The 25,167-nt window shown below is 34.3% G+C and overlaps 1 pseudogene; it reads right to left on the reverse strand.

Moving 5' to 3' along the window:
- The window catches only part of LOC134370539 (glyceraldehyde-3-phosphate dehydrogenase-like), a 42,472-nt pseudogene extending 18,984 nt beyond the window's left edge, over nucleotides 1-23,488 (reverse strand).
- Between the last annotated feature and the right edge of the window lie 1,679 nt (nucleotides 23,489-25,167).

Below are 25,167 nucleotides of genomic sequence, written 5' to 3' on the forward strand. Positions count from 1 at the left end.
AGCTAGTTCCCTCAGTGTAAGGGATCCAAGAAATGTATCAAAAAAAAAAAAAAAAGTCATAATGTCATTTATAACAAGTCTTGGAAGTCATACAGTCTCATTTCTGCCACATTCTGTTCATTAGAAATGAGGAGTGGAACTAGGTTCCATCTCTGGTAGAGAGGATTATTAAAGAATAGGTGGACATATTTTAAAATTGCTATAATTTCTATCTATATGAATTATCTTTCCTACATCTACTATTTGGCTACCCAGAGATTTAGTTTGTAAAGAAAAAGAAGGAAATCTTGTTTCTTTCACTTCTTGGCTTTCAGAATAATGAATGGTTTCCCTAGTATCTTCAAAGATGATTAGTTTTTTTAAAAAGGTATAAGTGCAAAAATTTTACATAAATATACATGATATATTTTAATAAGGTAGGGAAAATTTCCTTTTCATGTTCAATTGCCCCAATTTGTCCAGTAGGAGCAACTCAAAGCTGGCATCTGAGTCCTTTTGCAAAAACAATCTTTGATATACCTTTTTTGCTTTATGGTGTAATGAAATATTATACATTTATCTGATACCTTTAATGCTCAATACCAGGGAATTGACCATTTCTCCAAAGATCCATACTTTTTTTGAGAAAAATGTTATATAGAGATAACTGGTTTCTAACAGTACTTATTGTTACTGAGATAGGTCAATTGTTTTTAGGTGTTTTCAGTGAACAGATCTGGGGCAAAATATTTATGAGAACATACATGATGAATTCATTTTTCAGGGTTTGTACTTATCTTTTTCAGTTTCATATTTGCATCTCTATTCTACATTGACAACCATTCTCCCTAATGATAGAATTTCTTTCTCTATATGCATATATTTACTTTTTCTAAATGTAAGCATCAATATTATTACTAACAATATTATTATTGAAAATAATTTAAGATTTTTGTTGCAGTTCTTTTGCTCTAGAGTATATTTCACTAGAGTTATACAATCAAAATACTGTATTTTAAAATCACTTCAAAAAATTCTGTCTTCAGTTAAGACACTGAATTGATGAATTGATAGGCAGTAATGTTCATTAAACCAATTTTGTTTTAAATTACTAGTGTTTGCTTCTTTTTTATTTTCTTTAATCTTGTTTTAGAATTGTGTAAACTACACAAATATATGACACAAGTGATATTTAAAGGGCACTATTCTTTCATCCCATTCCTATTTCCACTATACTGTAATTCCTATTCCCTGAAAGTTCTTAATGCCCTTCTCTAGTTTATGATTTCCATTTCCATGTTTAAAAATAGGTAAATACACATATATGTACATCCTACACATCTTAGAAAAGTGCTATTTAATTATATATTCTTTCCTCCACTTTTTATCATTTAACGTATGCATCATGTTGTACACCTCAAACTACACAATAAAATGTATTTTAAAAATGTGCTAGACAACACTCTACATAGGAAGATAGACAGTTGTCATTTTTTTTCTGCAGTTATGTAGTTCTTCGTTACAGCTTTGCATGTGATATGGAGCCGACTATTTGGTTGTTAGGAGTAGTTATTGTTTCTGGGTTGCTCCTTATTTTTAGGTATTTTCAGTAGATAGTAATAGGGCATAATAATTAAGAGAAATATTCAAATAGTGCCATATTGATGGAACTCTGGTTGTATCGTCTTTTATTATTATACATAAGGTTACAAGGTCTATGTAATTTCTATATTTTGCCAGTACTTCTTTGAGAAATGTCTTAAAAGTAACTTGCTGGATCAATGAGTAAATCGTATGCAATTTTTCTATCCGGTGCCAAATTTACCTCCATAAGTGTAGTGACAATTTTCAATCTCACCAGAAATGACAAGTCTGTTTTAAAAAACTATGCCAGAGAGTATGTTATCAAATTTCTGATATTTGGTAATTTAGCAAGAAATGCAATCTTAGTGCTGTTTTTTATTTCCATATCTCTTACTATGAGAGTCTTAGCATCTTTTCATATGGGAAGGGGTATTTATATTTGTTTTTCTAAGTTCAAATCTCTTTTCAATTTTATTCTGTAGATTTGTTGGTCTTTTCTTCTTTATTTGTAAGCATTGTTATGTGATTTAACTTGCAAATATTTTCCTATTTGCAAATTGTTTTATTTCTCCTTTAGGCATGTAAGTTATTTTTACTTTTAGATAGTCAAATGTGTCCTTTTTTTTCTTTTTATTTCTGAATATTGATTTTAAGATAGAAAAGTTTTCCTCACTCCAGATTATAAAAAAAAAAATTATCCTTTTTTGATTCTGATACTTCTATGATTTCACATTTTACAATTAAATACATGACCTATTTGGATATGATATATTAAGATTTCTTGGGAAATCTTTTTATCTTCAAATAGCTCATTAGGGACATATAGCCAAATTAAATTTCCATATACATTGTAATCTATTTCTGAATTTTCCTTTCTATTTTATCATCCTGTCTGTAATCCTGGGCTAATACCACATTCTTTGACTTCAAAAATGTTCGCTTTATTTGGTTGGGCTAGATAACCCACTTGGCTCTATTTTTTTCAGGACTTCTATAACTATTTTTTCTTTCTCATTTCTCCTAATAAACTTTAAAATCAACTTGTTTAGTTCAAGGAAAAAAAAAATCTGATGAAACTTTTCTTAGAATACTGATAACATTTTAAATGTCTCAGGGAGAACTGATATCTATTATATTCACTAATGTTACGCAGAAACACGGTATGTCTTCCATATGTTCAAACCGTCTTTTGTGTGTTTTAATAGGTTGGAATATTTGCTTTATATTTTCCTTCAAATCTGTTATGGATGTTCTCTTTTAGTTTATTTCTAAATATCTATTTATTTATTCTAAGCAATAAAATATAAGGTCTTCACTTCTATTATATCTACCACTTTTTATTGTTCTATGCTGCTAATTGATTTTTGCTTTTTGAGTCACAATATGTCTCTTTATTAAATTTTCTAATTATACTGATTTGGGGGGCTTTATTTGTAAATAATCTTGTATTTTAAAGTTAGAGATGATTTTATAGTCTTCGTATAATTATTCTGCTTTTACTTTTTTTTCTTACCTGAATACATTGTCTAATACTTCCAACACAATCTTAAATAGTAGCAAAAACATTGAGCATTCTAGTTTTGTTTCTCTCTTAAAAAAGAAAATCTCCAGTTTGCTTCCCTTAAGAAAAAAGTGAACTGCTGAACTAAGATATAACATCATATATTGGTAACAAGTATTTTTAAGTAAGTACTTTTAACACAAATATATATTGAACTATTAAAATGAATTTTATGCCTAAATAAAGATATTTATACAATTTTTCTCCTGAATTTTGTTAACATAATAAATTAGTTTTCTGTATTTCCTAATATTGAATTACTTTTGCTTTGCTGGATTACATTTTACTTGACCATAAGGTATTTCTTTTTAATTTTGAGAAAGAAATGTTCTAGTGGCTAGTTTATGATCTTCTCTCTCCTGTTACTCTAGGGGAAGAAGATTGGGGATATTCTGTACTATGAAATAAAAAAGACAGTTAATTTTACCTCATCTCTTTAAGATATACTAATAATGGGCCTCTTGGCAAACAAACTAAGTTACTATTGGTAGCAGCAGAGTCTTTGTCCATGAAATGCTTTCACAGAATGTACCTAATTGTCTAGCATGGCTATGGCAAGCGAGCCTGGAGTAAATGGATTATCGAGGTTTAGTTCACTTAGTTCATAATATTACATAAGTCATGTAACTGATTAGAACATGGAATTGTTTGATGTCCAAGATACCACACAATTTAGAAATCTTATCTATCTACCTGACCCAGAACATGTCTGATTTAGGAAGAAAGGACATGCTGTATCATCATGCTACAAGTCCCAAATATTTCCCAGTTTCGACTGTGCCTCTTGAATGATTGTATCTTTGAAATTGTTAGTGAAGTTTGATAGTGAGTTAGAACTTTATGTTAGTCTGGCTTATTTGCAATCTGATCTTTGGTGTTTTTAGAGATTGATGCTATGAGAAGGATAATTTTTCAGATCCATAAATCATAATATTAGTGTAAGGCACTTTTTGGCAAAAAAAAAGGTAGGGCGTGAAAACACCAAGACGTTAACTTCATACCCACATGACTGCTGAATCATGTTTGATATGAAGTGGTAAAGGTTTTGAGACAAATTATAGGATATCAGTCTTACAAATGGAATTTGGAGGAAATGGACTTGAACTTGAGGGAACTGAATGATTAATTGATAGGGAGCATAGGCCAAAGGGAATTTAACAAAATATTATATTCACTGGAAGTTGCTTTCAAAGTGGTAAGATTCTTTTCTTTAGCATGTGGAATTCAGAATTTTGACAACCATCCTTGAAATCACTGGGGCTTTTTTTTTGTTCTTAGAACCCATATCAGGATTTTAGAAACCTTACCTAATCTAAGGGAAATTTTTTTAAATATTCAAATTTCAAATCTAAGGGAAATTTTCTCAAAATATTTTTAGATCGTTGCTCCTTCTATTGTTTCTTTTTCATCCTTTCTATTTTTTCCATCAGTTCTCAATTTATCCTCCAATTTGTTATCCTTCTCATAATTTCCCTAGTTTTATACTTGTGCTTTATTTATTTTATTATTATTAATTTCATGTGATATTCCACTCCCATAAGTCAAATTTAAAGTTTGAGCACTGCCTCTTTGTTTTATCCACTGAAATTTTAAATCAGGAGACTATGTACTTTAGCTTTAAAAAAATTGGTGTGTGTGGGAGGAGGTCGTGGGTGCATGTTTCTCTGCTGCGCCTAAACACCTAAATTTCCATAAGTACTTCATTATTTTTTAAGGTTTTTATCATTCTTCCAAGAATTTCAATTTTATGAATACAGTTTCTGATTGTTAAAGCTAACTGGTTTCCTCTGAGTTATTTTTTCTTTGCTGGCTCATTGTGACTCAATTTAGGTGGTGGGACTTTTCTAAAATTAAGGACTTGCATCTTGGTTCAGTCCTGAACTCAACTACTCATTAACTCGGTAACCTTCGTCAAATAACTTAATCTCTCTGTATGTCAGTTTCCTTATCTGTAATAGGGAAAATAATCATACACGCTATGCAAAATTGTTGTGTTATATTTATATACATCTTATGTATATACATCAGCATGCCACCTAGAAATCATTTTAATATTATTAAAAGTATAGATTAGTAGAAATATTGATATAATGGAATAAAAAGCACTACATTATTAAAAGTGGGTTATGCCTCGGACAAAACTGCAATTAATTATTATTACTTTTTAATACAGCTACGAATTTTCCACATTTCCTCTGAAGACATTTTATTTTTGCGCGCGTGTGTGTTTTCCAATCTTTTTTAGCTTAAATATGTAATGCCATTAAAGAAATAACCAGAAACTTATGGGAGAGTCACCATTTTGGGCAGTTAATATGAAAATATTTGGGTTTAGACATACGTGAAGGAAAGTGAGATTCCGCTTTCAAAAACAGTAGCCGATGATCTGTTTATAAAAACTACATTATATTTTTTTGTCATTTTTCTTCCTTATTTTTCATTTAATAGAAAGATTATTCAGATTAATATCACTGTCTTTACTTTAGCTTTCATAATGCAATTAGAGAAATTACCAGTCCTAAATAGCCTTCATTAGAATCATTTTATAACATCTATTTGGCTATTATAAAACTACAAAATTTTCATTGATTATGCTAAAATGTAAGGGGAGTTCCAATGGTACCAGGAATATTTTCTTGGTAAGCCTACTTTAAACCTGTTGTGTTGGAAAGAAATCCAACATCTTGCTACCTAAACTAAATGTAGTCATTAATTTAAAGGTGTCATCTTAACAAAGTTTATAAAATGAACATTAAGAAGTTTTTAAGAATATCTGCAGATGGCATGTTATTCTAACACAAATATTGATCCATCCCTAGCAAATATTTTCAGTAGGAATATATTATTTTTGTTTCAAATAGTTTAAAACTTGGAATATATATATATATATATATATATATATATATATATATATATATATGAAGTGTAAAACACATTGCGGTTACAATGGCATTATTACTCTAGTGTAATTAAAGTGTCACTTTAATATCTGCAGCACTGAGTGTGAAAACCTGAACCTTTTTCTATATATCATGTGGAAAAATATGTAAGGGCAGCACAAACATTTATTAGCAGGAAAGTGTTTACACGTTTTCAAGACAGCCCTGCCACCTTCTGTTCTTAATGTTTCCCACCCTTTTTTTTTTGCTTCAGTCAAATCAATAGAATTAAATCAATAATTTAAATACATCATAGAATTAATAATTTAACTAAACATAAACAATAGCTTTATTCCTAGATATGATTAGCCTTAATTTACCATTCTTATTAATTCAAATGTGCAGAATGTAAGTTTTTTCATTAGCTCATTTTTAGGTTTGCAAAAAGTTTGTATGTAGATTACACAGGACAATTTTCAGAGGTTATGTGTATATTGCTTTATTTTTGTCCTAAAATATTTAAATATTTTATTTTTCCTCCAGTGCTTTGCCTTTACAGTATATGAAGCTATGACTAGAAATGAAATTCTTACCATATAAAATAAAAATTTCAGAAAATTGTATTAGCACAGAACACTGTTAAGTCTGGGTGAAATGTCACAAGGGAAATGAAAGATGAAAATGTTAGATCCCAAATGCCCTAAGTAAAAATTTGGTAAGATATCAAGGGATAACAGGCTTACTAAGACCTTTGAAAACAAAAATCTCCTCCCTACCTTTTTTTTTTTTTAATACTTTGTTTACTTATTTATTTATTTTTAATGGCTGGCCGGTACAGGGATCCGAACCCTTGACCTTGGTGTTATAAGGCTGTGGTCCAACCAACTGAGCTAACTGGCCAGACTTTTTTTTTTTTTTAATCTCTGTCTTTTTTTTTTAAGTGCCATGTGGCTTATTTATTAACTTACTAAAACTTAACTGAAGACAACACTTCAGATCTATATGCATGGGCACATTATTAAGGAAAAAATAGTACAACATGAAGTGATCTAAAGTTGCTCCCACAAAGTTAAATAAGATCAAAACCCACTCCTACAGACATTTATATTTTGTAGTTTATTTATGTTGCGATTTTGATATTTGAAAAAAAAATCACTAAAATTGGTGTTGACAGGGTATTAGAGCCTCTGCTACCATTCTCATGTTATAGCTAATAACATTCTCACATTATTGTCAATACGACAGAAAGTTAGCTGCAGTACAAAAAAAGCTTGAAATATCTTGCCAATTTATTCTAGGATGAAGGTAGTAAAACTTGTTAATCCTTGATAGACCCTTTCAAATGTAATATAATTTTTTCTCAGCAAATTTTCTAATTTATTTGATTTTTTTCTTAATAATATCATTTGGAATATTGCTTTATCATTGAGACCTATTTGACTATCAGGCAAACTCCTATTCTGAACATGCAAAAAAAAAAAAAAAATGGACATATACTGACATCAGTTGTGTTTTTCATAATGTTTGCACCACAATTGTGACATGTATGCTATTATTACCTTCATAAGTCAGTTTGTTTACTTGATACTTTCTTGTCTCCTCTCATTTAACATGAAATGTTCAAAAGCACTCCAGAGAAATTGAGGTCGATGGATAGAGAAGAGACTTGAAAAAGAGCTGTGTGTAGGCTGAACTTCATAATCATTGCCACTTAAGACTTTTATAAGATTCTTAGGATTCCATGGATGGTTTGTTACATCCATTTTCATTTTCCAATACCTCAATAATTTCTGCCCATGAAACTTATTCTCAACTATCTATGTGGGTCTAAATAAGTACTTCTGTCAAAATTTAAAGGCTGGAAGAAACTTTAGTTTCACATATATGATCAAGCACTTTCATTGCCTAGATGAAGTCATCAAGGATTATGACACCCACTGTATACTTATGATCTTGTGTGTGTGTGTGTGCAACCAATTAGTTCTAGAGACAGAAGTAAAACCGAGCATTCAGATTGAAACTGTGGCATTCTTCCTCTTCTTCTTTTTTTAAAAAATTTTTTATTAATGGCTCATCTCCTTCTACACTCCATCTCACTCCTCTCTACTCCAGAGACGTCAGCCTCCTTTCTGTTCTTCAATTACTACAGTAAGCTCCCACTCCAGGGCTTTTCTCTTCCCTATGCCTATAAAATTTGTCTAACTCCCTCACTTAACTCTGTCTCTCTTTATCTATCTATCCATCTATCTATCTAAATTCATTCTTTGGTTTTCGAAAAATGTTCTTCAATTCACTATATACTTGCCAGTCCTAAATAAAACTCTGATTCCCTTACCTAGAAGCCACTCTAGCATTAGCTCTGAAAGAAAATGGCCAGTAAGGGTTAAAACTATTTTAGATGAAAAGTAAAGCAATTTGGTTACAGAAAAGGGATAGATTCCAGATAAGTTAAAATGACAACAACATCATTAACTAAAATAAAGGTTGAGATTACCAGGAAGTGATATCAAACTAATTTGTGAATACTGTTATCAAGGACTGATTCTAATTAGTTCTGCTTGGAGCTTAGGTTCTATTTTGGGGTTTTTTTAATTTGGATCTTGGTGTTCTTTAGAATTACCCCAGAAATTACTCCAGGTTCATTGACATGAAACCTCTGAAAATGGTGCCCAGGCACTTGCATTTCTAATAATTTGTCAGGTTATTGGGATGAACTTTCTTTTAAAAATGTATTTGAAAGCCTTTGCTTTATTTAATTTACTAGGATCACAATTTGTGATTATAACTGTCAGGCTGGATCACAGACCCCTCTACCCAGTCCTGTGCAGGTCGTGAGTCAGGTAAGCGAAAGAAAAATCAAATAGCTGCCAGCAAGGTTGACATGCTTTATTTCAGACATGAGCTCCACCACCAGTGGTTCGAAGCTGTTGTCTTCACGTACACAATAGTGGCAATGAACCAAGGGGTACATGGGTGCACATGCGCACTAACACTGCTCTTATGTAACTTTTTACAATGGATATGCTGAATCATACCCAGCTGGATATGAGGTGAGAGGGCCTGACTAAACTAACTCCATTTTCCTCACCTCTGCCCCTTCAGGGAACCTCACTGTACAATCTACGCATCTGTGATCTTCCACAGTGTTCCCTTAGAAAGGAGGACGGCTGACACTTGCATCCATATAACCCCCGTAGCTATTGTATGTTCTATACACCTTAAGGCTTGTCCCCATAGCTCTATCCTTTCAACTATTAGCCATGAAAACCCCACCCATATACATGTTTGGTTAGTAGTCATCATTGGGGTGATTTTCCATAGGAATCCTGTAGCCACACTGGTAGGAAATTCCTTGTGTATTCAGAAGCTGACACATTGGCCACACAAAGTATGTATGTGTCCACTTGACTCTGGTGCCTGCAGCCACAGTGCTGTGGACGAAAAGACAAAAAGGTTATTGGCACCAATAGAGGGAGTTCTCATCCCTCTGGCAGAACACATGCCAGCATACCATCCTGGAAGGAATGGTTGCAGAAACAGGTACTGCGGCTCTATGCAACAGAACCTCCACTGTAGAGGGAGTGCCCTTGAGGGGACTCTCATTTAAGATCCTGACTGTCAGCCATAACTGCTATGTCCACACCTTCATGGATGGGGGTTTGGCAGGTAGCCTTAGTCCCTTTTCCAGAAGACCATTGAACCGTTCAATCATTCCTGCTGCCTGGGGATAATACAGCACGTGTGACTTCCACTGAATGGACAACTGAGAAGCCCAATTCTATGCTTCATGTCCAGTAAAGTTGGTTTTATTATCACTTTCCATGACTAGGAGCCAACCATACATGGCCATAAGTCTATTCAACACCTTAATAGTGCTTACCTGGTCTGGGGCCTTACAAGGTCATACAAACAGAAGACCAGTTGCCATATCAACAGCTGTGAAGACACACCTGAAATTCTTTGACCTTTGCAGTGGTCCCATAAAATCCACTTGCCATTGAGTCAGGGGCACCTGTCTATGAGTTATTTGCCCATTGGTATGTGACATCTGCTGGGGGTATGAACTCTCTTGAGCATAAGCCAGACAAATGCAACATGCATTTACTACACCTTCCAATTTTATGGGCTGGTTCCACTTTTGAGCCATTGACTGCATGGTCTTGCAGCATTCATCAGTGTAACCACTGGGCCACATTCGTGGTTGGGGCTCTCTCCAGCCATCTTACCTTAGCCAGTGCATCAGCTTCATCATTGCCTGGACTGGTTAAGGGGAAGTGCCCTGTGACATGGCAAAGAGTTATTTCCTTTTCATGTCCTAATTCCCATAACTCTTGCCACATGGCCTGTCCCTACAGGGGTCAGTGGCCTACCATCCACTGTTGATATTTCCAAGTAGAGATCCAAAGGGTAAGACCCTTATATATGGCCCACTCACATTGTTCCAAATAGCCTAGCAGCGTTGGAGCTGCCTTGGTTAAATCTGCAAGAGAATCAAAGGTTAGTAAAACATCGTCTATAGAATGAAACTTTGTAACCATGCTGGACCTAGTACACTTGGCTGGGTCCCCAGCCACTAAACCATGATAGATGTTTGGGCTATGCAGGCAGCCTTGGGGCAACACTTGAAAAGTCCATTGCCTTCCTTCCCAGGTGAAGGCAAATTGATCTTGGCTATCAGCTGAGGTTGAGAGAGAGAAAAAAAGCATTTGCAAGGTCCAATCATGAAAAGTTCCTAGCTGAGTCATCAGCTGATCCACCAAGTTGTGAACCGAAGGCACAGCCATGTGCAAAGGAGGCACTACATTGTTTTGTTCTTGATAATACACAGTCATCCTCCCAGTCTTATCAGGTTTTTTCACTGGCCATATGGGGGTGCTAAATTGAATATGTGCAGGACAAATGATGCCAACCTTTTCTAATTCCAATATAGTGGCACCTATCTCCACATGTCCTCCTGGCAGGTGATACTATTTCACATTAACCACACACCTTGGCTTGGATAATACCTGTGTGTCATGTTTAGCATGTCCCTGTAACACAGGCTTCACTCTCTATATCTGCAGCCGGAATTCTCCAACTATCATTTCCAGGTATAACCCATAAAGTACGTTTATACACAAGATGTAATCAGCTACTGGGGAGATATATACAGTATATACATGAGGGGGTATTGTCCTATGCCCAGAGGCAAAGACATAGCTTTGACTGTAATAGAATGCCCTCCATAGCCATCAACATTCACTGTGGCCCCTGGAAACTTATCTGTGTTGCCATATTTCAGGCTACATTCTGAGCCAGTGTCCATCAATGCCAATACACGCTGCACATTTATCCCTGAACAATCTATTGCTAGTTCAATGTAAGGCCTCCGGTCCTCTCCTGCCCCCAAAAGACAAGCACTTCAGCTTGCTCTCTAATCAAAACAGAACAGCCCATCTGCCTCCATGGTAGTAACCAAAAAATCATTTAAATTTACTGAGCATACCTTGTTATGTGTCTCTCGGGGAAGTTTGGTATTACACACTGCTGTTTTCTGTTCGGGGCACAATTGTTGCCACAAGGCAAACAAGACTGCATTTGGCTGCCAGTCATTTTTTTCCCTATCAACTCTTGCCATAAGCAAGTCAAACCACATCTACATATAGCAGTTCTTGCTCGGTCCCTTTAAGATAAAATCCTGAACATTTCTTGGGGATTTAGTCTTAGCCACCTTTCAGACCCCCTTTGCTTGTCTCCTCCCCTCCGCCTCGCCCAAACTGGCTATTATGGTCATTACTTCATGCATAGGGCGACCACTTATGGGGCCAGTATTGCCATCAGTGACCCAAAGATGTCAACGGAGCATTTTGCAGCACTATGTCTCTCATGCTGTTGGTAAAACATTCATCATCTGGGCCATGGGGGTTCACATTAAACATGGTCTGTCGCATCCCCAGCTCCCAAATTGTTTGAACCAGTTTGACATACTTTTTCTGTCTACTCACAGTTTCGGGCAGTTCTCCAGTATTCATCCACACGGTCCGGACGGCTGCATTCACCTGTTCCATCAAAGAGTGATCATCTTGTCCTGATGCCTATCTGTGGCTGTTCTGTAGTCACTGCTGCAGAGATGGGTGCATGGTGATGGAAGCCAACTTTCCCTTCACCTCACCAGAGCACATTACACCTTCAGACCCCAGGCCCCACAGCCACAAAAGCCAAGCAGCTAGGGGTTTGCCCTGTTTCTGGAGAAACTGTTTCCCCAAGTCCACTAACTCAGCTTGAGTGTAGGGGACATAAGTAGTGAATTGGGTCACTTATGCCTACCGGTTGTCCAGCTGGATCCATGGGCTGTTCATGCTTTAGTTTCTGATGCACAGCAGGTTGTGCCAGGGGACGGACAGTCTCCCCCACTCACCGTCAGGTTTGGCCTCGTCCTCAGTGTTGAAAGCAGGAGTAACCTCTTGCTGTACTTCAGCCTCCAGAACAAGTACCCACGCTTTGAACAACTCTGTTTTCTACTGCAAATCTCAAAGCCACACCACTTCATAGAGTGCCTGGTCCGTGTTGACCTGTAGTACAGTGAGCAACAGCCAGACCCTGGTCAACAGGAAAGTGGCTGCCGGGTACCACATACTGGAAGGTAGCAACATTTCCTCCCTATCCTAAGGGGCTAGTGGCTTCCTTACCTGCCTATAATTCTTAATACAACTATGCCAGTTGTCAGGCTGGATCACAGATCCCTCTACCCAGTCCTGTGCAGGTCGTGAGTCAGGTAAGCGAAAGAAAAATGGAGTAGCCACCGGCAAAGTTGACATGCTTTATTTCAGATGTGAGCCCCACCACCAGCGGTTTGAAGCCATTGTCTTATTTACCAACGTACACAGTAGTAGCAACGAGCCACAGGGTTCATGGGCGGACATGCGCACTAACACTACTCTTATGTAACTTGTTTACAACAGATGTGCTGAATCACACCCAGCCGGATATGAGGCAAGAGGGCCTGACTAAACTAATTCCATTTTCCTCACAATAACCACAGTCATTCAGAAACTTATAGGTAAATTTTCAGCCCCCTAAGGGGGTTGATGTAAACACTTCAAGATTAAGTTTTACCAGAAAGAACAACCTCATAATAATAAGTATACTGAGATGCACAGACCTTGTTTTGTGATTGATACAAGACACTATGAAAGCCTAAAAGAAATGAGTGACACACGGTGTTTCAACCTAACAAGGGAAATAAATAATTTAGAAATGACTAATATTGAATGCCTATACAGCATGTGCCATGAGTTCTACAACGTGTCTGTGAATTCAAATAAGGAAGAAATTATTTCTGACAGATAATCAGGAAAGAATTCATGACGAAGTTCTTACAGAAGCGAGCATCAATGCTGGAATTTTGAGTGAAGTTGAAGGAGGGTCATCTTGCTTGGTTTACAGTTAAGAGGATTTATATAAGGTTTAGCTAAAATTTGGGGAGTTTTGGGGTGATCAAATTGTAGAGAATTGTGGACGCATTGTTTTCTTAAACTAGGAAAGCCATTTTAAGGTTTTGAGATTAATAACAATCATAATAAAAATAAGATTAGCTTAATGTTGCTGTCAAAATGAAGTGGAAGAACGGTGGATGAAGCTGATGTTATTGAGAAAGTTACACAAGTAAGCCAGAATTAGTAACAAAGAAAAAAGTATAGATTAATAAAGGCGAATAAGGAAATAAGTCAATGCATTTAAGTCATGCAGGGGGACTTCATGAATGATTTGAGGTCAGTTAAAATGGAGAAAGAGAAATAATATAAAATGTACGTGGAATTTGAGCTTATGTGATTCAGAGAATGTTTGGGTCAAAAGTGGATAGATGTCTTAGGATGAGTATCCGAGAAGCGGAGTCTGAGCCAGGGATTCAAGGGTATGTTTACTGAAGCAGTGCTCTTCAGGGAAGCATGGAACAGCACAAAGAAAGCAGAATAAGGAAGGAGAAGGAGACATGCAATGATGTAACGTCAGATAAATTCTGGCCTTGGCCTGGTTGACATGGGTGTTTGGGTGCTCGGGACCATAACTTCCACTGTAGAGTTATTCTGCTAGAGCAGTTCTCTGGAGAAGGGACACATCTGTGACATAGCTGTAAAAATTCACATTGACAAAAAGATGGGTGCCCGGCAGGGTAAAGAAGACCTTGGTGGGGGCATCAACAGCATCTTACACAACAGAGAATCAGTTTACCAGGAATATTCAGTTTAATGTTCTAGTTGCCCATCTAAGTAGAAATGTCTAGAGTGCTCATAAAAATCCAGAAAGACATTGATACTCTTTTAGGCACCTCGTATAAATGGAATCACACAGTATTTGTCCTTGTGTAACTGGCTTATTTCACTTAGCATGATATCTATTAGGTTCATAAGGATTTTCTTCTACTTTAAGTTTAAATAATATGCCATTGTAAGTACATACAACATTTTCTTTGCCCATTCATTTGTCAATGGACATTTGTGTTGTTTTATATTTCGGCTATCACGAATGATGCTGCAATGAATATGGGACTGCCGATGTCTTTTGGGCATCTTGATTCCATTTCCTTTGGATATATACCCAGAAGTGGGATTCTGGATTATCTGGTAGTCATATTTTTTAATTTTTTGAGTAACCTCTGTGCTCTTTTCTATTATGGCTGCACCAATTTTTATTACCACCAATAGTTTATAAGGAATTTCAATTTCTCTGCTTCTTTTCCAACCTTTTATTTTTAATTTTTTCTTTTTTGTAATAGCCTTTCTAATAGGTATGAGGAAGTGATATCTCATTATGATTTTGTTGTACATTTCCCTGATGATTAGTGATGATGAGCACAATTTAGTATAGCTGATGGCCATTTGTATGTCGTTTTTGGATGGTGGTTTCCAGGAGCTGGAAGGAGGAGGAAATGAGCAATTATTGCTCAATGGGTATGGAGTTTCAGTTATGTAAGGCAAACAAGTTCTAGAGATCTGCTGTACAAAATAGTATCTATAGTTAATGATACAGTATTGTGTACCTTAAAGTTTATTAAGAGGATATATCTCATGTTAAATGTTCTTACTAAACACAGACACAGACACAGACATAGACACACACACACACACACAGACACACCAAAACACAAAAGACCATGAGTATATTTTTGAAGGTGATGGATATGTTTAGTGCCTTGATTGTGATGCTATTACATGTGTAAACATATGTCCAAACTCATTAAGATATATACATTGAATATTTATAATTTTTGTACATCAATTATTCTTCAATAAAACTTAAAAACATTTATGACCAAGAAAAAGAAAGAAAGAAGGAAGAAAGGAAGGAAGAAAGGAAGGAAGAAAAAATCAGACACATAATGGGAAAAATATGAGATACAATTAGAGACTTGTTATTCATCCATTCATTTTTCATTTAAAACAATATTACAGAAACATTGAGGCAGAAGCTTAAGAGGGCTAATATAAGCAAGGTCATTTAAAAATATATATTAGCTGTAAACCCTCTTTCGCAACCTCCATTCAAATTATATCAACTTTATTTTTTTAAATATAATTTTTTTTTTCCCGCTGTTGGAATTTTTGCTGTGGATAAGGATCCTGGAAACACACCTGAGGAAATTTTGAAGCACCTAAACATCATCTAAAAAATCAAAGTGGACCAAGATCTGTGAAAAATTTTTCTTGGATATTTTTGGTACTGTCAGTACTGAGATCTCCACTGGTCCCTTGCTAAGTTGTAGAAATTGATAACTCGGGAAACCTTGTAAATTATTATCCAAACCATGGGAGTAAAGTTGGTAGCTGTAAATAATTACTCTTGGACAAAAATTGGGACTATCCTGGGCAAGCCAGAATTTAGCAAAAACTGAATTATCACCTTAGTTCTCATAGTATGAATATCAGACTCTGCTGCCTCTATAATTGCATAAATATTTAAAATAAAGTGCAATATTCTTAGTTATCATCTTAATGTCACTTACTGTGATAAAGATAAAGGAAATATTTGAAAGTTACTAACCAACAGAAAAACTTCCTTAATTCTGCTTTGATGCCTACAATGTTTTTTTTTTTTTTTTCCATTTCCTACATTTACTATCATTTTGGCGTCCAAATGTTTTCTATGCAAAGAAATTGATTACATCTATGTAAATGTCTGCATGAGAATATTCATTAGAGGGCCAGCTCCGTTCAGTGTGGCATCCTGTTATAAGACAAGTTACTGCCTTTAAACAAAGGCTCATGAGTGAAAATTCTGAATTGTGAATATATTTTGCATTAACACTTTTCATATTTGGTTTGAAATGTTAAACAATGAAGTCACCTGAAAATATATTTCAAAATTATATCTCCTTAAGCCCTTTCTAAGGCTATTATCTAAATTAAACCTTAATTGTAGAGTTAAAGATTAGCTGCCAATGAATTATATATGGTACAGATGGTCCTTCACTTAACGGTGGTTCAACTTAGGATTTTTCTATTTTACAATGGTATAGATGCAATATGCATTCAATAGAAACTATACTTTGAATTTTGAATTTTAATCTTTTCCCAGTCTAGTGATATGTGGTACAATACTCTTTCCTGATGCTGGGCAGCTCTCAGTCAGCCATGTGATCATAAGGGTAAACAACTGATACTGTACTGATAAATTACATGAGATAGTCAATACTTTATTATAAAATAGGCTTTTGTGTTAGATGACTTTGCCCAACTGCAGGCTAACATATGTGTTCTAAGCATGTTTAAGGTAGGGTAGGCAGAGCTATGATGTTCGGTTTGTTAGTTGTATTAAATGTACTTTCAATTTAGGCTTATTCTCAATTTATGATGGTTTTATGGATACATAATCTCATTGTAAGTCAAGGAAAATCTATATTTCATAATGCTAAATTCAATCCTTTCTAATTTAAATAATTACAGAGTAGTTACAGAATTTTAAACTATAGTTTTCACCCATTGTAAAAGAGAATTTCCTGAGGGGGTGAGGGAGGGATTATATAAAAGCATCAGACAGAAACATTCACATATAAAAAAAGACAGAATGTTGCATGAACATGCACAATCATTTACTTCACATGTACTTTTTTTTTTTTCTAAGTGGGCCAAGTCCTTTGATTCCCATTACCTCTCTCCATGAAGACCATTAACTATACTATTAGACTTCATTTTCCTTGTTGCATTGCTAAATGTAGCTAACCACAGGGACTCAGACTGTGTCACCATCACTTCCAGATTAGAAATTGTGGCAAATCCCTTTGTTCGGAGGAAAGACAGAGTAGAGGAGATAGGCGAAAGAACAGTGAAAACAGCTTGGGTTATGTTACTATGATATCCATAACCTGTCACAGTTCAGTTTTGAATCCCCTATTCTATAGTTAAGAAGGTATCAATTAAAAATCTTTGCAAATGGAGAGGAGACATACCTTTAGAAGAAAACAATTATTTTTGTTTAAAAGTTTTCAGAAGAAATGCATTTGATTTACTTTCTTAGTTTGTTAAAAAATAAATGATAAACAAGCATCTGAGTAGTCTTGAGATTGCTTATTAATAAAACACAGTTGATGCATAGTCATACTATGATCGGATGGATCTCCGTTTCTGTTTTAATAATTTCAGTAATTTGACACACTCTAATCAAGGGCAAATAGATATTTAAGATCTTTTAGAATGTTAGGCGGTTAAGAAAAATTACCAGGTGTGGCCAATAAAACACATAGCAATTAAATGTGAGATCAAGTCCATTGTCATGCATTATTTATAAAACATATTATTTATCTCTAGATTGAAGTTTAGATGCCAGACTTTCCAGGAACACACAGTGCCAAAATCCATGTAAGAATGGCCATAATTCATTGTTTCCTTTGTCTCTGGAAAAGGTTATGTAGGCAAACAGATTTTAAAAGCATAATTAGAATTATCATAAGACCTCCATTTATTTTATATGACATATTACTAAATGAATACATTTAAAAATGTACAATATAGAATTAATATTCTTCATCATTGAATGATCAAATTTATCCTTTCAAAATATTCATTTTTTAAAAAAAATTTGTTTCTTAAAGTATGTTCCAGTGGCACCTAGGGATGCCTGGAATCTTAATAGTCCATAATGTCAAATCTAATTTTGTATTAATCCTACACATTATTTGCCGTATTTGTTCTCATTTCTCTCGAAATTTTAATTAGAATTGCATTGAATCTATTGATCATGTGAGGAAGAACTGACATCTTACCTAATTGAGTCCACAATATGTGAACATGTTATATCTCTCCATTTATATTGTCTTTGAATCATTCATCAGTGTTTATAGTTTTGCACGTATAAATATTATACGTATTTCGTTAGGCTTGTAACTTTTATTTTGTGACGGTATTATATATTTTTCTGTTCCTTTTTTTTTTTTGAGTTCATCTATTCATTTCAAGTATACAGAAATGCAATTGGCTTTAGTAAATTGACCTTATATCCTTTAAACTTGCTAAACTTACTCATTATTTCTAGTCACTTCATTGTAGATGCCTTTGGATTTTTTACCTAGACAATCATGTCATTTGTTAATAATGACGCAGTGAAATGGATCTTTTCAATATGTTTGCTTTCTATTTCTTTTCACTGCCTGTGATTAGACCATCTAGTTCAATATTGAATAGAAACAGTGAGAAAGGATATCCTAACTTTGTTCCCAAATTTAGGGGAAAAATGCTATCTTTCATCATTAAGCATGATGTTCATTGTATGATATGTGTGATTTTTGCTGGTGTCCTTTAACAGATTAAATAAGTTATATACATCCCTATTTTACTGAGCATTTAAAAAATAATAAAATGTCTTTTCTATATCTATTAACATGATCCTATATTTCTTTTTTAGTTTATTGATATGGTGAATTACATTGATTGATTTTAATTATCAGTTAACCTTTCCATTCCCAGGATAAAACCTACTTGGTAATGATATATTGTTGCTTTATATATATTGCTGGATTCAATTTGCTATTTTTTTTTAATGAAGATTTTATATATATATGTTTATAAGGAATATTGGTGTGTAGTTTGCTTTTCTTGTAATTCCTGTTTCTGGTTAATGTATCAGGGTCATGTGCATTTCTTAAAATGAGTTGAGAAATATTCCCTCCTCTTCAATTTTCTGAAATAATCTGTGTATAATTGGTAATATTTATCCAGTGAAGCCATTTGAACCAGAAGTTTTAGTTGTTTTTGTCAAAAGCTATTAAATCACAAATTAATTTTGTAGTAGATATTGGAAAACTCAGGCTATTTATTTCTATTTAAGTTAGTTTTGTTATTTGTGTGTTTTGAGGAATTGCTCCATTTCATGTAAGTTTTAAATATGTGAACACAAAGTTTCCACATATTTAAAGTTCCCATATTGTTCATAACATTTTCTTATTTTTCTTTTTTAAAGTTTACCAATATTGTTTTGAACAGATGTTATCTATTTTGTTGATTTTTTTCAAAGAACCAGCTTTTTTATATATGAATGTCGCCTTTGATTTTTTAAAATTTCATTGATTTATGCTCCTTTTTTGTACTTTAGGATTAAATTTTTGTAATTTTATTATGTGACAGCTTAGGTCACTGATTTGAAACTTTTTTTCTTTACTGATATAAATAAATGCACTATATTTCTCTCTATTGTTTTGGCTTCAATCAATAAAATTTGATGTTTTTCATTTTAATTCATGTCAAAATATTTTTTAATTTCACGAAGCTTTTGATGTGAGCTTGTAATAATTTAGAGACTTGTTTAATTTACGGAATCATCAAATATTTGTCTGTTTCTGTAATTTGATTTCATTATGATCCCAGAACATACTATGTTTTCATTTGTTAAAATTTTGTTGGATTGTTTTATAATCCAGTATATGGTTTATTATGGCCAATGTTACATGTGCACTTGAAAATAGTGTGCATTTTTCTGTTGTTAAAGTGAATTGTACTGTGAATGTTCATTAGGTCAAATTTGCTGAAACGTTGTTCAGGTCTTCTATACCCTTGCTCATTTTCTTTCTACTGGTTTATCAATTACTAAGAGAGGAATGTTGAGATATCCAACTAGCATAGTGGATTTGTCTATTTTTCCTTTCAATTCTTTAGATTTCCTTCAATTATACTGAAGCTCTATTGTGAGGACACACAAATGTAGTATTGTTGTGTGTTCCTAGTGAATTATCTATTTTATCATTATGTAGTGTCCTTATTTAAGTATTTTGATATTTTCATTCTAAAGCCTGATTTAACATAGACACAATGCTTTGTTACGATTAGTTCTTGCATGCCATAAACTTTTCTTTTTGCATTTTATTTGACATTTTATTGAGATAGTGGCAGATTCACATGCAGTTGCAGTAAATAATACAGAAAGAGTCCATGTACATTTTACCCAGTTTTCTACATTTACAATTTAAAAAATTTTAGTATAATATCACAATGTATATGTTGACATTGATACAATCCAATAGTCTAATTCAGATTTACACAGTTTTACTTATTTTTGTGTATGTATGAGCATGAGTATGCGTGTGTATTCAGTTCTACTCTTTTTCACATGTGTAGGTCTTATATCCATAACCATAGTCAAGATATTAAATGGTTCCTTCACTACAATGATCCCTTGATTTGCCATTTATATATAATACCACCTGCTGCCTTACCCTTGTCTCTGACTCTAGGCAATGACAAATCTGTTCTCAATTTCTAAATGTTTATCACATATAATATGTTAAACAAGTGGGGTCTCATGATATGTATGTTTTAGGGATTTTTTTTTTATTCAGCATAATTTCCTGGAGATTCATCCAAGATGATGTGTGTATCAATAGTTTATTCTTTTATATTTCTAAGTGGTGCTTTATGATGTGGATTTATAGCCCTGCTTCAGGGCATCTGGACTGTTTCCTTTTTAACCTATTATGAATAAAGCTGCTCTGGACATTTGTGTACAGGTTATTGTGTGAACATAAGTTTTGATTCCTATGGTATAGATGTCAAAAAATGCAACTGCCGGCTCCTATGTTATTTGTTTAATGTTATAAGAAATGGCCTATTGTTTTCCAAAATGGTTGTATTATTTTACCTTCTTACCAGTAACATGTCAGTGATCCAATTTTTCTGCATCCTTACTGGCATTTGGTGTTGTCACTATCTTCTTATTTTAGCCATTCTGACATGTGGGTAGTTATATCTCATTGTGGCTTTAATTTGTATTTCTCTGATTGCTAAGAATATTGAACAGCTATTCATGTGACTATTTGTTATTTGATAGTCACTTTTGTAAAATGTTTGTTCGTATGTTTTGCCCTTTTTCTAATTGGATTTTTTTTTTTTTTTTCTGTTGAGTTTTGAGTTCTTTACATGTTTTAAATACTGTTTGGGTTTTTTTTTTTTTTTTTTTTTGCCAGATATGTGGACTGCAAATATTACCTCCCTATTTGTAGCTTTTCTTTTTATCTTCTAAACTTAGGCTTTCACAAAATATGTTATTCATTTTGATAAGGTCTGGTATAGTAATATTTTATTTTTTGGATCATCTTATTGGTGTCAAATATAAGAAGTCTTACCTAGATCTAGAACCAAAAATTTTTCTCCTGATTTTTTTCCTACATGTTTTATAGTTTTGTATTTTACATGTGGGCTCATAATTCATTTTGAGTTAGTTTTCATTCACCATGCTTCCTCTATTTAATTGCTTTTAAGCCTTTGTGGAAAATGAGTTAAACATAATTCTAGGAACATGTTTCTGAGTTTTTTGTTACATTGATCTATGTATCCATGCCCGTACATATCCCACATTTTTTATTATTGTAGCTATATAGTAATCCTTAATCCAGGAAAAGCAATTTCCCCCCATTTATTAATTTTTAAGGCAGTTTTAGCTATTTAGTTTCCCTTACATTTTCATGTAATTCTTAGCCTTTCTGTATCTACAAAGCGCTCTGTTAGGATTTTGAAAGGAATTGTATTAAATCTAAAGATAAATTTGGGAAGAATCAATATTGATACCCTGTTGAGTCAGTATGTCTCTTCATTTATTTAGGACTTCTTGATTTTTTAAAAAAATCAGTATTATGTAACTCAGCATATAGATTCTGAACATATTTTATTAAGTAAATATTTCACTCTCTTTGTTTCTCTTCAAAACGTATAAATCTTTCGCCTTTTTTAAGTAAATATTTCATTTTTTTTTGGAGTGATTGAAAATGCTATTTTTTTTTAAGTTGAGATATAATTCACATGATATAAAAGTCACTTTTTTTTTTTTTTTGGCTGTATGCACAGGACCTTATTGATGGTACATGACAAGGTAGTACTCCCTTGACCCCTTCCCTTGTTCAGGGCACCTGGGATGGAAAGGGAGGGGGTATTCTCAGTGTGTTGGGGGACTGAGTTGGTACAGGGACTCCCCAGCAGCTGAGGGTCTCTCTCTTTCTCTTGTGCTTTCACTTGGACTGGTGGTCCTGGGAGCTCTGACTCTTTGGAGGCCATGTGGCCCATAAGGTCCACCACCCTGCTGCTGTAGTGATAGTCATTGTCATACCAGTAAATGAGCCTGAGAAAGAGGGCAATGCCAGCCCCAGCATCAAAGGCAGAAGACTGCATGTCACCATTTAAGTTGCTGGAGACAACCTAGTCCTCAATGCAGCCCAGGATCCCCTTTAGGGGGCTCTCTGATGCCTTCTTCACCATCTTCTCCATGTCTTCATATTTGGTAGCTTTCTCTGGATGGTATGTCAGATCCATGACTGACACATTGGCAGTAGGGACATGGAAGGCCAAGACAGTGAGCTTCCCATTCAGCTGAGGAATGACCTTGCCCATAGCCTTGACCGTGCCAGTAGATACAGGAATGATGTTGTGGAAAGCCCATGGCTGCTGTGCCACAGTTTCCCAGAGGGGTCATCCATGGTCTTCTAGGTGGTAGTGACAGTGCAGACTGTGATCATGAGTCCCTCCATGATGCCAAAGTTGTCATGAATGACCTTGGCCAGGGGGACTAAGCAGTTGGTAGTACAGGAGGTATTGCTGACTATTGTGTGAATGTTTTCATAGGTCTCGTGGTTCATACCCATCACAAACACAGGAGCATCAGCAGAAGGGGCAGAGATGATGACCCTTTTGGCTCCACCCTTCAAGTGAGCCCCAGCCTTCTCCAAAGTAGTGAAGACACTGGTGGACTGCACAACATGTTCAGCACCAGCATCACCCCATTTGATGCTGGCAGGATCTCGCTCCTGGAAGATGGTGATGGCCTTCCCATTGATGACAAGCTTCCCATTCTTTGCCTTGACTGTGCCTTGGAACTTGCCATGAATGCAATCATAATGGAACATGTAGACCACATAGTTGAGGTCAATGAAGGGGTCATTGATGGTGACAGTATCCACTTCACCAGAGTTAAAAGCAACCCTGGTGACTAGGTGCCCAGTATGGCCAAATCTGTTTTCTCCAAACTTCCCCATCATGTCTCAGGGATCAGCTGGCCCTGCTGGAGAGGATGTGGCTGTCTGTGGAACAGGGAGGATCAGAGTCAAAATTCACTTTTTTGAAGTATACAATTCAGTCATTTTTAGTATATTCACAAGGTTGTGTGAGCATCACAACTATCTACTTCCAGAACATTCTTATCCTTAAAAATAAAACAAAAATCCCTCCATTTCTATTAGCAGTCACTCCCCATTTCCTCTTTCCCCCAATCCCTCAGCAAACACTGAATTACTTTCTATCTCTATGGATTTTCCTATTCTAGATGTTTTATATAAATAAAACATATATGATGTGGCTTCATGTTTCTGGTTTATTTAACTTAGATAATGTTCTTGAGGTTTATCTCATTTGTAACACATTAGTACTTCAAATATTTTTATAGCTGAATAATATTCCATTGTGTGAATATATTGCAATTTATTTATCCATTCATTTGTTTATGGATGTTTGAATTGCTTTCACTTTTTAGCTATTATGAGGAATGCTAATATTTATGTACAAGTTTTTGTGTGGAAAATATGTTTTCGGTGATTTTGGATATATACCTAAGTGAAACCACTGGGTCACATAATAATTCTACATTTAATCACTTGAGGAACTTAGAGACTATTTTCCAAAGTAACTGCACCATTTTACGTTCCCACAAGCAGTATCTAAAGGTCCAATTACTCAAAACTCTTGCCTACGTTTGTTATTTTCTGTCTTTTCTTGTTCTAGCTATTCTTGTGGATATGAAGTGGAATCTCACTGTAATTTTGATTTCCATTATCTTAATGGCTAATGATGTTGAGAAGAATGTTTTCATGTCCTTATGGGGCACTGATATATCTTCTTTGGAGAATGCCTATCTACCCTTTTTAAATTTGGACTATTTGTCACTGAATTGTTGAGTTGAAAGTGTTCTTTTTATGTTCCAGATAGAAGTCCTTATCAGATACATGATTTGCAGATATTTTCTCCTAATCACAATGTTTCAATTTCCTTTGTAGTATTCTTTGATACTTTTTGAATTATGATGAGGTCCAACTTCTCTATTATTTTTAAATTGTTATTTGAATCTCTTTACTTGTTATATGTCTTTAAAGATTTTCTCTTCCTTCTTGAGTCAGTTTTCATTGTTTTTATATTTCTAGGAATTTATCCATGTCATCTAGGTTATCTATTTTTTTTTTTTTTTTTTTTTTTTTTGCATATAATTGTTCATAGCATTCCCTTATTATTTCTGTAAGGTAATAATGTAAGGTAATAATGTCCCTTCTTTTATTTTTGGTTTTTGTAATTTAAGTCTTTTCTTTTTTTGTTTTTTATTTTTGCCTGTTATTGATTTTTAATTTTATTACATTGATAATAGAGAACATTATTTGTATGAGTTCAATCCTTTTAAAGTTATTGAGTTTTGAGGCCCTATGGGACTCATATGTAGTCTATCCTAAATATTGTCCCATGTTCATATTTGAAATATATATAATCTTTTATTATTATGTAGAGTGTTACGTAGATGTCTGTTAGGAATAGTTGGATTATAGTGTTGAGCAGATCATCTATTTCCTTATTGATCTTCTGTATAGTTGTTCTATTCATTATCAATTAATTATCAGTATTAGGGTATTAAAATATCTATCATTATTGAATTGTCTATTTATGCCTTCGATTT

This window comes from Cynocephalus volans, chromosome 2 (genome assembly GCF_027409185.1).
Source record: "Cynocephalus volans isolate mCynVol1 chromosome 2, mCynVol1.pri, whole genome shotgun sequence".
NCBI lineage: Eukaryota > Metazoa > Chordata > Mammalia > Dermoptera > Cynocephalidae > Cynocephalus > Cynocephalus volans.